The sequence below is a fragment of the Oncorhynchus keta genome, chromosome 12 (assembly GCF_023373465.1).
Source record: "Oncorhynchus keta strain PuntledgeMale-10-30-2019 chromosome 12, Oket_V2, whole genome shotgun sequence".
NCBI classification, from domain to species: Eukaryota; Metazoa; Chordata; class Actinopteri; order Salmoniformes; family Salmonidae; genus Oncorhynchus; species Oncorhynchus keta.
The window spans coordinates 21222120-21234415 of NC_068432.1; positions in this window are offsets into that span (position 1 = coordinate 21222120).

A 12296-nucleotide genomic window follows, 5' to 3' on the forward strand; every position below is an offset into this window, starting at 1 on the left:
CAATTTCCTACTTTCCCCAATGACTGCCTGTGTGTGACACCCTACTCACAAGTTCACACAGCCTGTAATACTGTGACTGTGATACACTCTGGAGTTGGTGGGTTATTCTAACATGAACACTTGTTGTTATAATAATATAGACAGACTAGTTGACATTTGTCTATTTGTTGTTAGTATGCTACTTGATTAGAACACCATTAGTGTTTCCTGGTCTGTTTTGGTGTTGTTATTATGATATTGGGTTGTTTTGGCCAAGTGTTAATCAGTCACAGGGCATTGCAGTGGTATGATTAACCATATAGGCAGTCAAGTGTTGATATCACAGCTGACCAGGATCAGGCTCTGGCTGCATGGACCACTGACACCCTCCTGTTTGATGGCCCTGGGGCAGACACATCGCTGGAGTGTGGGAACACGGGCCACTTCCACCCCTTTCTCCCCCCTCTCCCTTCGTCCCCCCTCTCTCCCACCTGGCTCTGACACTGAAGCAGATACAGATGGGATTGATGGATCCTCTCAGCTCTCCACCACCTCAGCTCTTTCACCCCTCCTCGGAAGGTCACCCTTTCATTCATTCCACACTCCCCTCCCTTCCTTTCTCCCTACCTACCTCCCTCCCTTTCCCTCTCACTTTCATTCTCAGCCCCCCCGCCCCACCTCTCTTGTTCCGTGAAACTTTCGCTCCTTCTCTAACCTGCTGTAATGATAACATTGGGGAGCTGGCTCGAGTTTAAAATAACTGGCTACCCTGCGTGCACAAACCTTGCACAGTAAGACAAGGATTTGGAAAGTTATAAAAAATATTGTGTTCGGCTTAAGCACCTCTGGCTTGCTACTGTTATTAAATTGGATATTATTCAACAGAGGCCTCCAGACAGGAATAGTGGGAGAAAAGAGCCCTGCCTTTATTAGGTTAGCGTTGGCCATAGTCGCTAACACACAGACAGACCTGGCCCTTTCGATGAATGGATGGATTGAGACGTATGTGTGTTTTTACGTCACTGCCACAGCTAAGGGCGCTATTATCGTGTTATACCCTACATCCGCAAGCCAAGTCATTGATTACACTATGCTATTCATTCAAAATCCATTAATTAGTAAGGTATATCTTATCATTGGTGCTAGTGTGAGCATTTTGTGTTTAAAAAAACTCATCGACAGTTTGAAAAAAAGGAGTCCTATCCACTGTGTCATCCAATCCTCGTGAAGTGTGGGCTAGACGAGGGAAGGTATGGGCCACCTGGGTAAACAGGTTCTCCTGGGGGGCTGTGGAATGTGGCACAGAGGAGAGTAGTGGACACTGTGAGGATAAGGATGGAGGGGTGGGGAAAAGGAGGGGTAGAGGGATGGAGGGGAGTGGGTTACCGAGGTGGTGGGGGTCACGGCTCGCCAGGATACGCAGGTCAAGTTTATTTTTCCTGTCAGGGGGCACTGAGAGAGAGGGATACGTGCGTACGTGTGAGATTGAGTGTGTTTGTGAGCATGAGTTTAAATGTGTGTGGTTTGAGAAGGTGGTTGATGGGCTGGCGGGTAGTGGGGTGGTTGGTGGGCTGCACTCTGACCCTCCTCAAAGTGAAGCCATCTTGGAGCCTCACAGAGGGAGCGTTATCCTTGGTGAGTTACTAAGAGGCCGTCTCTGTGGTCAAGCAGCACTCTGGAAAGACTCAGTAATACTCTTCCGTAACTGCTAAAGTGCACTTCTTACACAACGTCCGTCTGAGTTGCTGGCCAGGCTACGTTATCTGGCCAACTCACTCCACACTTCACAGGTTCATCTTCAGAGGTCACCACAAACATCCTGTAGGAGATCCTATTGGACACTTCCTTCCTTCCTCCTCTTTCTCGGTGGTCCACTCCTGTGTCATCACAGATGAAACTGATGAAGGCCTGCCACTGAAATGTGACTGTGCATGTTAATGATAAATAAATGGCATCTAGCTTTTGGAGAGCGCTGTCCTACTCATAAATGAACAGGGATTCAGTACGCCACACATTAGAATAAGAGGGAGAACTTTAAAGGGAGCAAGTTATTTGCTAATTACCATGGCAAATGTAATTACCAGAGAGAGCTGATAAAGAGAGCTGATTCCCTAATTGGGAAATCATGGCTTCTGATCAATTATGTAGCTGATGTGGATACACACGTCCATGGAAGTGGCGGAGACACCGCAGACAGTAATGATATGAGAAGAATGAGAGGGAGTTTGTTCTCTGTCTAAGTCTGAGAGAGAAAGATCAATAGTAATGACACAGCTGGGCTAGTCTGGTCTGAGGTATGGCAAGCAGGCGGGGTCAGGTTGAAGGAGAACAGAGTTCATGTATGCTTGTCAGCCTGATCCGGCCCCACTCACACATAAGCTCAGTATTTGTTTGTTAAACATTGCAGAGGAGATTTTTCCCTCCTTCACAGGTCACGAAAACATCTTCTTGAGAAAAAGGGAAAGAATACGGTCCTTTGAGAAGGAGAAGTAGGTTGATATGAATCCTGGAATGTTCTTATCTCATGAATGTATTATAAGGCTTGCTAATTCATACGTCCGTGAACTGCAGTGACATGCACAGCTTCCTGCACTGTATCCACTGTTAAATATACATTTCAGTGCACTCTGGACATTATAAAATGTTTACAACGATTACACAACCCAAGTACAGCAATCAAAATAAATGTATAATAAACAGCCACGGCTGTGAGGAAACAGCACCGACTAGACGAGAGAATTACATTCTTGTTTTATTCACTTGACCTAACACAAGTTCTCGTTTCATTCATCTAGACCTCAGTAGCTCACTCACATGAAGCACCCTTTGTGTTTAAGGCTGTCCTAATATGGACACCGTATCACAGGACTGACCATACAGTTCTGCTGAATGTGGCCTTGGGTGAGCCTCAACCAGAAGGCCAGTGATGTTGTTACGGTAAATAGTGTTACAGTGCCCTTGAGGTTGATCAGCCATGGTTATTCAGTAACCTGGCCCATGACCATCTCCCATGATCCAACAGACCAGGAAACAATAGCCCATGGAGCAGGTCAGTGTGGCAAACCAAACCTCTTGCTACACCATGGTGTAAAAAAAACAACACACAACCACAGTCAATAACCCATCCACATGTCCAGGGGACATTGAAACATGTATTTACACTGTGTAATTCAACAAAGTCTTGTGTCATGTGAAACAATGAGAAACTAGGGTGAGGTGGATAGAAGTTCACAGTAGGATGAGTAGTCCAAAAGTGAGACCTGCTCCAAAACAAAGTGTCATAGTTTGGTATCATTGTCATGTACACTAAACAGACATATAAAAACAATCTAACCTGGTCCACTTCAATCAAACAAACATACTCAGATTACATTTACATTTACATTTAAGTCATTTAGCAGACGCTCTTATCCAGAGCGACTTACAAATTGGTGCATTCACCTTCAGATGATGATTCATATAATCATATCATAGATTCTAGTTGCTCATTGAAACAATATTCAACTCGGTGTTTGTGCTAAATTTCTTTAGCGGTGTCCCTGAAGCTGAACCTTACAAATATTGTCCTTCCCTTTCTGATTTAAAGGGGTTGGGTTAAATGTGGGAGACATATTTCGGTTCCCTTTCCTGAAATCCTTACAAAAGGAGCTATGACTGTTGACTGTGTACCACATAATTACCTACATTCTCACTTGCTAGCCAGTTGCTTTACCTCTAAACAACTGTGGCAAAGAAGGGGGTCGAGTGATAAGTGGCAGATATGTGAGAGCAGATTTAATAAACGGGCTCTGCCCGATCACTAAAATGGCCACCCCTGTCAGAACTACAGATCACAAAATGGCCGACCGCCAAAACTACAAGTCCCAGAAGCAAGGGGAACCCTCAGAAGGTGGAGCCGACTCACAGATAAAGGGTCAAGAAAAACCAGGAAGAGGAAGAGAGAGTGCTGGAAGGAGCTATGAACAATAGAGAAAGAGACTATAGAGATTGGCTGGATTTACCGTGTATGAGCTGGATTGTTTGGACTTACCTGTTGGCGTTTGGACCTGGACCTACCGAGAACCCGATTCGTGTACCGAACCCTGCTATCCTTGACCTCGCCTACGGCCTGGGTGGACCAGGACGGAGAAACAAACACAGGTACTGTCCTGTTCGAAAGAACTCTCATTCTTGCAATTTACCACTAGTTTGTGACAAACTTGAAGAGGTTTGCCACACGTGGTGGAGGATGCAGGCATGGACTAACATACCACTGGTTAGGTAGAAGGAAAAATTAAATAAATGTTCAGTTAGCACTCCAAAGGGGAGTCAGGTTTTTTTTTTTTTTGTTTTGGCTTTGTTTGGTTAGGACAGTTTTTCACGAAAATTAGTATGGAGGGAGCCATACAGGCCCTGTTACAAGCGGCGGCCGCCCAACAAGAGGCAACTAGAGCTCAACAAATAGTTCATCAGGATGCAATGCGAATGTATCAGGACAGGTTACAGATCCAGCACCGCACCAACCAGCTGCTCATAGAAGAGCAAGAGAGAAACACCCGGGAGTTAAGAGAAGGCCTAAAGGGGCTAGCAGACCAAATTGGGGCTCAATTACCAGCTGCAAATACCCAGAGGAGGGCCAATCATTTTCTTCAAAAAATGACAGCGCAGGATGATGTGGAAGCATATCTTACCACCTTCGAAAGGACGGCAGAGAGGGAGAAGTGGACGAAAGAAGAATGGGCAGGGCTTCTGGCACCATACCTGGCAGGGGACGCTCAAAAAGCGTATTTCGACCTGGAGTTGAAAGAAGCACAGGATTACGATAAACTAAAGGGGGAGATCCTGACTAGACTGGGAGTGACCGATACCGTGAGGGCACACCGCTTCCACCAGTGGTCCTACCGACCGGGACAACCCCCACGAACACAGATGTTCGACTTGATTCACCTGGCACGGAAATGGTTGCGACCAGAGACCCGGTCATCCGCCGAGATTGTCGAGACCATCGTACTCAACCAGTTTCAGCGAGGTCTACCCCAAGAAGTGAGACGATGGGTTGGCCAGAACAAGGTATTTTCCGCCGACCATCTCGTGGGCCTAGTTGAACGGTATTGTACGGCAAGAACAGCTGAGCAGGCACAGGAGGAAAGATTCCCGTTCCCCAGGCATGGGCGAACCAGCGGACAGGGTAAGGCTGTCCCAACATATAGAGGGGGAAGAGAGCAGCGTGGGGCCATGAGGAAAGAATCAGAATCAGGCCAAGACACTAAGGGAAAAAACGGAAACCGGGACTGGGTGTCGAGGGGTCTCCCCCCGAACCCCTATTATCTGTTACAATTGTAATCAACCAGGACATATTGCAGCCTATTGCCCTATTAAAGAAGAGCCAATGCAATGTAACCTCAGTGAAAATGAAGATGATATACGGTATGCATGTCCTGTTGTAACCACTGTACTTGAAAGATCAAGAAACAAACATATGTGCAGGGTGAAGATTGAAGGGAAAGAGGTTGAAGCACTGCTGGATTCCGGCAGTATGCTAACCCTGGTCGTTGCAGGCCTAGTGCCGAATCATAAACTGGATACAAGACAGGATATCAGTGTTACATGCATTCATGGGGATACCCGTCTGTACCCCACAGACTGAAGCCTAAGTGGCTCGGCATTGTGGAGAGTGCCCGGAGTGCCAGTTAACAGCTCCCCGACCAGCTTTTAGAAGCCCGTTAGTGCCACTCCCCATAATCAAAACGCCATTTGAGAGGATAGCGATGGATTTAGTGGGCCCACTACCCAAATCCGCCAGAGGGCACCAATACATTCTGGTCATTCTAGATTATGCCACTCGCTACCCAGAAGCCATTCCCCTTCGGACGATGACTTCCAAAAATATCGCAAAGGAATTAGTGCTCTTGTTCACCAGGGTAGGGGTTCCAAAGGAGATCCTTACCGACCAGGGGACCCCCTTTATGCCCCGCCTTATGGCGGACCTTTGTAAACTGTGGCAGGTGAAACAGTTGAGGACATCGGTTTACCATCCTCAGACGGACGGGCTGGTTGAGAGATTCAACCGAACCCTGAAGTCAATGCTCAGGAAGGTAATCGATAAGGATGGGAAAAACTGGGATTGCATGTTGCCGTATCTGATGTTTGCCATTAGAGAGGTTCCTCAAGCCTCGCTGGGGTTTTCTCCCTTTGAGCAGGTATATGGGAGGCATCCCCGGGGAATCTTAGACATCGCACGGGAAACCTGGGAGCACCAATCCACCCCGTATACTAGTGTCATAGAGCACGTCACGGCAATGCAAGACAGGATAGCCACAGTCATGCCCATCGTCAGAGAGCACATGAGACAAACACAAGAACACCAGCGGCACACTTATAACCGGCAGGCTACCCTGAGGGAATTTCAACCGGGAGATAAGGTGTTAGTGCTGATCCCCACAGTAGAGTGTAAACTACTAGCCACATGGAAAGGCCATATGAAGTACTGGAGAGAATAGGAGAAGTCAATTATCGGATCCGACAGCCAGGTCGACGGCCCCAGGAACAGATTTATCACATAAACCTGTTAAAAGCATGGAGAGAGAGAGAAACACTAATGGTCACATACCCCACACACATTCAGGAGACAGCCGAAGTAAATATTTCACCCACTCTGTCCCCAGCGCAAGTACAGGAAGTAAAGACCCTGATCCAGAAAAACAGAGATGTGTTTTCAGAGGTACCTGGCCGAACTGAGGTTACGGCTCATGATATCGTTTCCCTACCAGGGAGAAAAGTGAGTATGAGGCCATATCGGGTACCCGAGGCTCGACGGGCCGCGATTAGAGCAGAGACTGAGAAAATGTTGACAGCTGGAGTGGTTGAAGAGTCACATAGTGAGTGGTCTAGCCCAATTGTGATGGTCTCCAAGCCCGATGTGTCGTTGCGGTTCTGTAACGACTTTCGGAAGGTAAATTAAATCTTGAAGTTTTATGCCTACCCCATGCCCCGAGTAGATGAACTACTGGAGAAAATTGGTCATGCTCGGTACATTACGACCCTTGATCTGACAAAAGGGTACTGGCAAATTCCTCTGACCCCCAGGGCCAAAGAAAAGACAGCCTTTGCAACACCTGACGGTTTGTTTCAATACACCATCATGCCATTCGGCTTACACGGGGCCCCAGCAACCTTTCAACGGCTCATGGACAAAGTCCTAAAACCGCACAAGGCATACGCCGCAGCTTATTTAGATGACGTGGGGATCTACAGTCCAGATTGGGAATCCCACTTACCCCGGGTACAGGCAGTGTTAGATGCCCTTAGAAAGGCAGGGCTCACGGCAAACCCTGCCAAGTGTTATGTGGGGTTAGAGGAAACAGAGTATCTGGGATACACTGTGGGAAGAGGGTTAATCAAACCCCAACATAAGAAGGCAATTAGAGAATGGCCGAAACCAGTAAATAAGAAGCAGGTCCGAGCCTTCCTAGGGCTGACCGGTTACTACCGGAAGTTCATCCCAAGTTATGCCACAGTGGCCGCCCCACTTACCGACATGACTAGAGCCAGAGGGCCAAACATGGTCAAATGGGATGAAAGGGCCACCAAAGCATTTAGGACATTACAGGAGGCTCTCTGTTGTAACCCAGTGCTGGTGGTACCAGACTTTGAGAGAGAGTTTGTGGTTCAGACGGATGCCTCAGAGGTCGGCTTGGGAGCAGTGCTATCCCCCCAAGAGGTAGAAGGGGTGGAACACCCCATCCTGTTTTTAAGCAGGAAGCTGGAACCACGGGAAACCAACTACTCAGTCGTTGAGAAAGAGGCGCTGGCAGTAAAGTGGGCTCTAGAAAGCCTGAAGTACTACCTGCTGGGGCGCCACTTCACCCTCATCAGTGACCATGCCCCACTCACCTGGATGCATAGGGCTAAAGAGAAGAACGCTCGGGTGATGCGGTGGTTTTTGAGTCTCCAACCGTTTCATTTTGACTTGAAACACAGAGCAGGGAAGGAAATGGGAAACGCGGATGGGTTATCCCGCATGCATGCATATTTTGTTGCGTAGCCCGACCTAGGGGTCGGATCTAGGGGGAGAGATATGTGGCAAAGAAGGGGGTCGAGTGATAAGTGGCAGATATGTGAGAGCAGAGCTAATAAACGGGCTCTGCCCGATCACTAAAATGGCCACCCCTGTCAGAACTACAGATCACAAAATGGCCGACCGCCAAAACTACAAGTCCCAGAAGCAAGGGGAACCCTCAGAAGGTGGAGCCGACTCACAGATAAAGGGTCAAGAAAAACCAGGAAGAGGAAGAGAGAGTGCTGGAAGGAGCTATGAACAATAGAGAAAGAGACTATAGAGATTGGCTGGATTTACCGTGTATGAGCTGGATTGTTTGGACTTACCTGTTGGCGTTTGGACCTGGACCTACCGAGAACCCGATTCGTGTACCGAACCCTGCTATCCTTGACCTCGCCTACGGCCTGGGTGGACCAGGACGGAGAAACAAACACACCTGTACTGTTCGAAAGAACTCTCATTCTTGGGTGATTTGGTGACAATTTACCACTTAGTTTGTGACAAACGCACCTAACCTTGAAGAGGTTTGCCACACAACCTTATTATTTATTTCCACCATTGTTCTCCTCCCTTCCGCTCCTACCTGTTGGCTCAGGAACCGAACCTTGATGCTGCCCCTCCTCACTATGGAAATGGAATTGGGCAAATGCATTGAATGGTATGGAATCATTGTGCAACGGAGGTGCCAGGTCTCAGATAGCCTGTTCAGGGCACCGTGAACTTCGATGTAAAGGTTGTCCGGCCTCCTAGTAGGCGGCCTGGTTGAGATACGTTTGAGATATGGTCACAGTGCGGCGGTGCCGTGGTGTAGTTTGTGGTTTACATGCCCAGTGTGTATGTACATGTAACTGTTGTGTAATGCCTAGCTAGTAAGCGGTGTGCACTAGTAGCATTTCAATCAGTGACGTCACTCGCTCTGAGACCTTGAGTAGTTGTTTTCCTTGCTCTGCAAGGATTGTGGCTTTTGTGGAGCGATAGGTAACAATGCTTTGTGGGAGGCAGTTGTTGATCTGTCCTTGGTTCAAGCCCAGATTGGGGCAAGGAGAGGGACGGAAGAAAAACTGTTGTGTGAGTGGCAGCTCTGGCTGCTCTCGCTGCTGTGACGTTATATATCTCTGTTCTGTCGTATCTGAAGTCCATTTGTGTTTCCAATTAAAGCCGGGGGAGAGATGGAGACAGACAGGCTGCTGGTTGCTCTCTCCTTCCGCCGAGTTACAACATTGTAGGGCGGCCCTTCCTTTTCCCTCTCTTCCTCCTAGCTCCCCGCCCTCCACAATCTTTCCTCCCTCCATTCAACATCCATCCCCTGGGATGTGGAAAACTGTTTTTGGAGCGGCTGAGGAGCAGCTAGCGCATAAGGAGAATGCTATGCTAATGAGGATGACAAAGGAATTCAGTGCCATGTGGCATGTTTTCGGTGAATGTGTGTGTGTGAGCGTGTTTCTCTCTCCTCTGTGTGATGTGCCCTGATCCCTCCGTTTTGGGGCTCTGTGATCCACCATCCAACTCCCCATTCCTGTAATCTCTCTCTTATTTCCCTCCCTCTAAATCACTTTTCTCTCCTCTCTCAATCACTCTCAATCCCTTCTTCCTCTCTCTCCTCCTCAGGTCCTGCTCCATCCAGGGCCGTAGATCAAAGGGGTTGGAGTTATCAGGCCTGGATGGTCTGAGAGGAAGGTGAGAGGACATACCTCAGCTCTTATCTTCCTGCCAGGGTAGCTCTCAGCAATAAACAGCCCTTCTCCCCCTCATCTGCTCTATCTCTCACTGGGCCACATTGTGGCACATATTCATGGAATAGGGTATGATCCTGAACTATTCTAAGTGGTTGTTCAGTCTCTTTTGATTGAAGGTAATTTTTTATTATAATTTTTTTTTCTTCTCCCCACCGCTGCAACTCCGGTACGGACTTGGAAGAGGCAAAGCTCAAGAGCCGTGCGTGCTCTGAAAATATGTGGACAACTACAAATACCTAGGTGTCTGGTAAGACTGTAAACTCTCCTTCCAGACTCGCATTGAGCATCTCCAATCCAAAATTAAATCTAGAATCGGCTTCCTATTTCGTAAACAAAACCTCCTTCACTCATGCTGCCAAACACATACCCTCGTAAAACTGATTATCCTACCGATCCTTGACTTCGGCGACGTCATTAACAAAATAGCCTCCAACTCTCTACTCAGCAAACTGGATGTAGTCTATCACAGTGCCATCCGTTTTGTCACCAAAGCTCCATAAACTACCCACCACTGCGACCTGTATACTCTCGTTGGCTGGCCCTCGCCACTGTCTCCAGGTCATCTATAAGTCTATGCTAGGTAAAGCCCCACCTTATCTCAGCTCACTGGTTACCATAGCAACACCCACCCGTAGCACGCGCTCCAGCAGGTATATTTCACTGGTCATCCCCAAAGCCAACACTTTATTTGGTTGCCTTTCCTTCCAATTCTCTGCTGCCAATGACTGGAACTAATTGCAAAAATCACTGAAGCTGGAGACTTATATCTCCCTCTCTATCTTTAAGCATCAGCTGTCAGAACAGCTTATCAGACACTGTACCTGTACACAGCCAATCTGTAAATAGCACACCCAACTACCTCATCCCTATATTGTTATTTATCTTCTTGCTCTTTTGCACTCTTTTGCACACTCTACTGTTAATGCTAAATTGTAATTATTTTGCCTCTATGGCCTATTAATTGCCTTACCTGCCTAATCTTCTTCATTTACACACTGTACATTTATTTTTCTATTGTGTTATTGACTGAACGTTGGTTTTTGTGTAACTCGTGCGTTGTTGTTTCTGTCGCACTGCTTTGCTTTATCTTGGCCAGGACGCAGTTGTAAATGAGAACTTGTTCTCAACTGGCCTACCTGGTTAAATAAAGGTTAAATATATATATATTTTAATTACATTTAAAAAATACCAAGAAGACTGTGAGGAGGACTTACAACCATGTGATCTGTAGTTCCCTGTGCTCTGTGTTTTAGGTAATGTTTTAGGGTCTGTTTTGTTTGCTCTGTGTGGAGAGAAAGATCCCACTCTCCCTCTCAGTCCAGGAGAATTTCAACAAGCCCTGTTGCACACTAACTGGAGGTCAAGGGTCGCAGATAATCTGGTGAACAGGCCTCTTTCTCTCACAACACCTGGGACATCAGAGGGTGATACCTGAAGAGAGAAAGGGAAGTACCCCAATTAAAGATGCACTCTGGGTTTTTAAGTACAAGAAATTGGTTACATGTTGCACAATGGTTTTGTAACATATCACACAAATTGCAACATTTGCATGATGTCATATGAATTGCAAAATTCGTACCATATCAAATGAAATGGATGATATAGTACACAAAATGGCTTGTGAGCACCACTTTCAAAAATACTGCCTGAAATTATACGAAAGTTTGAGAGTGCCTCTTTAAGATTATACAAATGAATACAGTAAATAGTTTTGTTGGGTCTGTGATATGACTGGAGCGTGTCTTTTTTTCTTCCATTTATAAACGTCCTACAGTTTCTTGTTGGAGCAAGTTGAGGGAATATGTGTGTATGACTGTATAGCCCAACAGCATGAATTAACACAAGTAAACATACTGCTCTCAATGATACACATCAAATATCTCAATATCATAGCTACAATAGTGACCTTTTATATACTAGGCCTACGGAGTGTACACTGCATAGATGCTTTTTGTGCTTCTGTGTCCCCCACCGTGACATGAGTATCTGACCGATCTCCCACACAGAAGTAGTCCACACTGACGGTATGCCTGAACTATTTATACCAACAGCCATACGATTCAGTAGGCCTTTCACCAACCCTACAGGGATCCAAAAACGTTTTCGGTGGCCTCACACTCAAAGACGCCTCACTGGAGACGCAGAGTGCTTAAAGAGGCCCACAGACATGCAGCTTTGCTGAAAGGAGCCCTTAGTAAGTCAATAGAGCACTCTTAGTTAGAGAGAGAGGCTGGGAGGGAGAGCGGAACAGGGGTAGAGAGGTAAAAAGAGTGACAGAGAGGGGTAAAGATAGAGAGGGGGAGTAGATGGAGGTGGCTGAGGCTGGCTGGCGTGATGATGAGGGCTCTGGGCTGAGGTCCTGCAGGACTCGGTGTGCTTGGCAAAGCTGCTTCCCCTGGTGAGGACCAACCACAAGCGCTCAGATCTCTGTGTGGTGCCCCTGCGTCAAAGCCCCTGCGAGTTCCTGTGCGTCGTGTGCCCTGCCCACAAATACACTGGCCTCAATGCTCTCCCTTTAATCTGCGGGGTATCACACACCCACG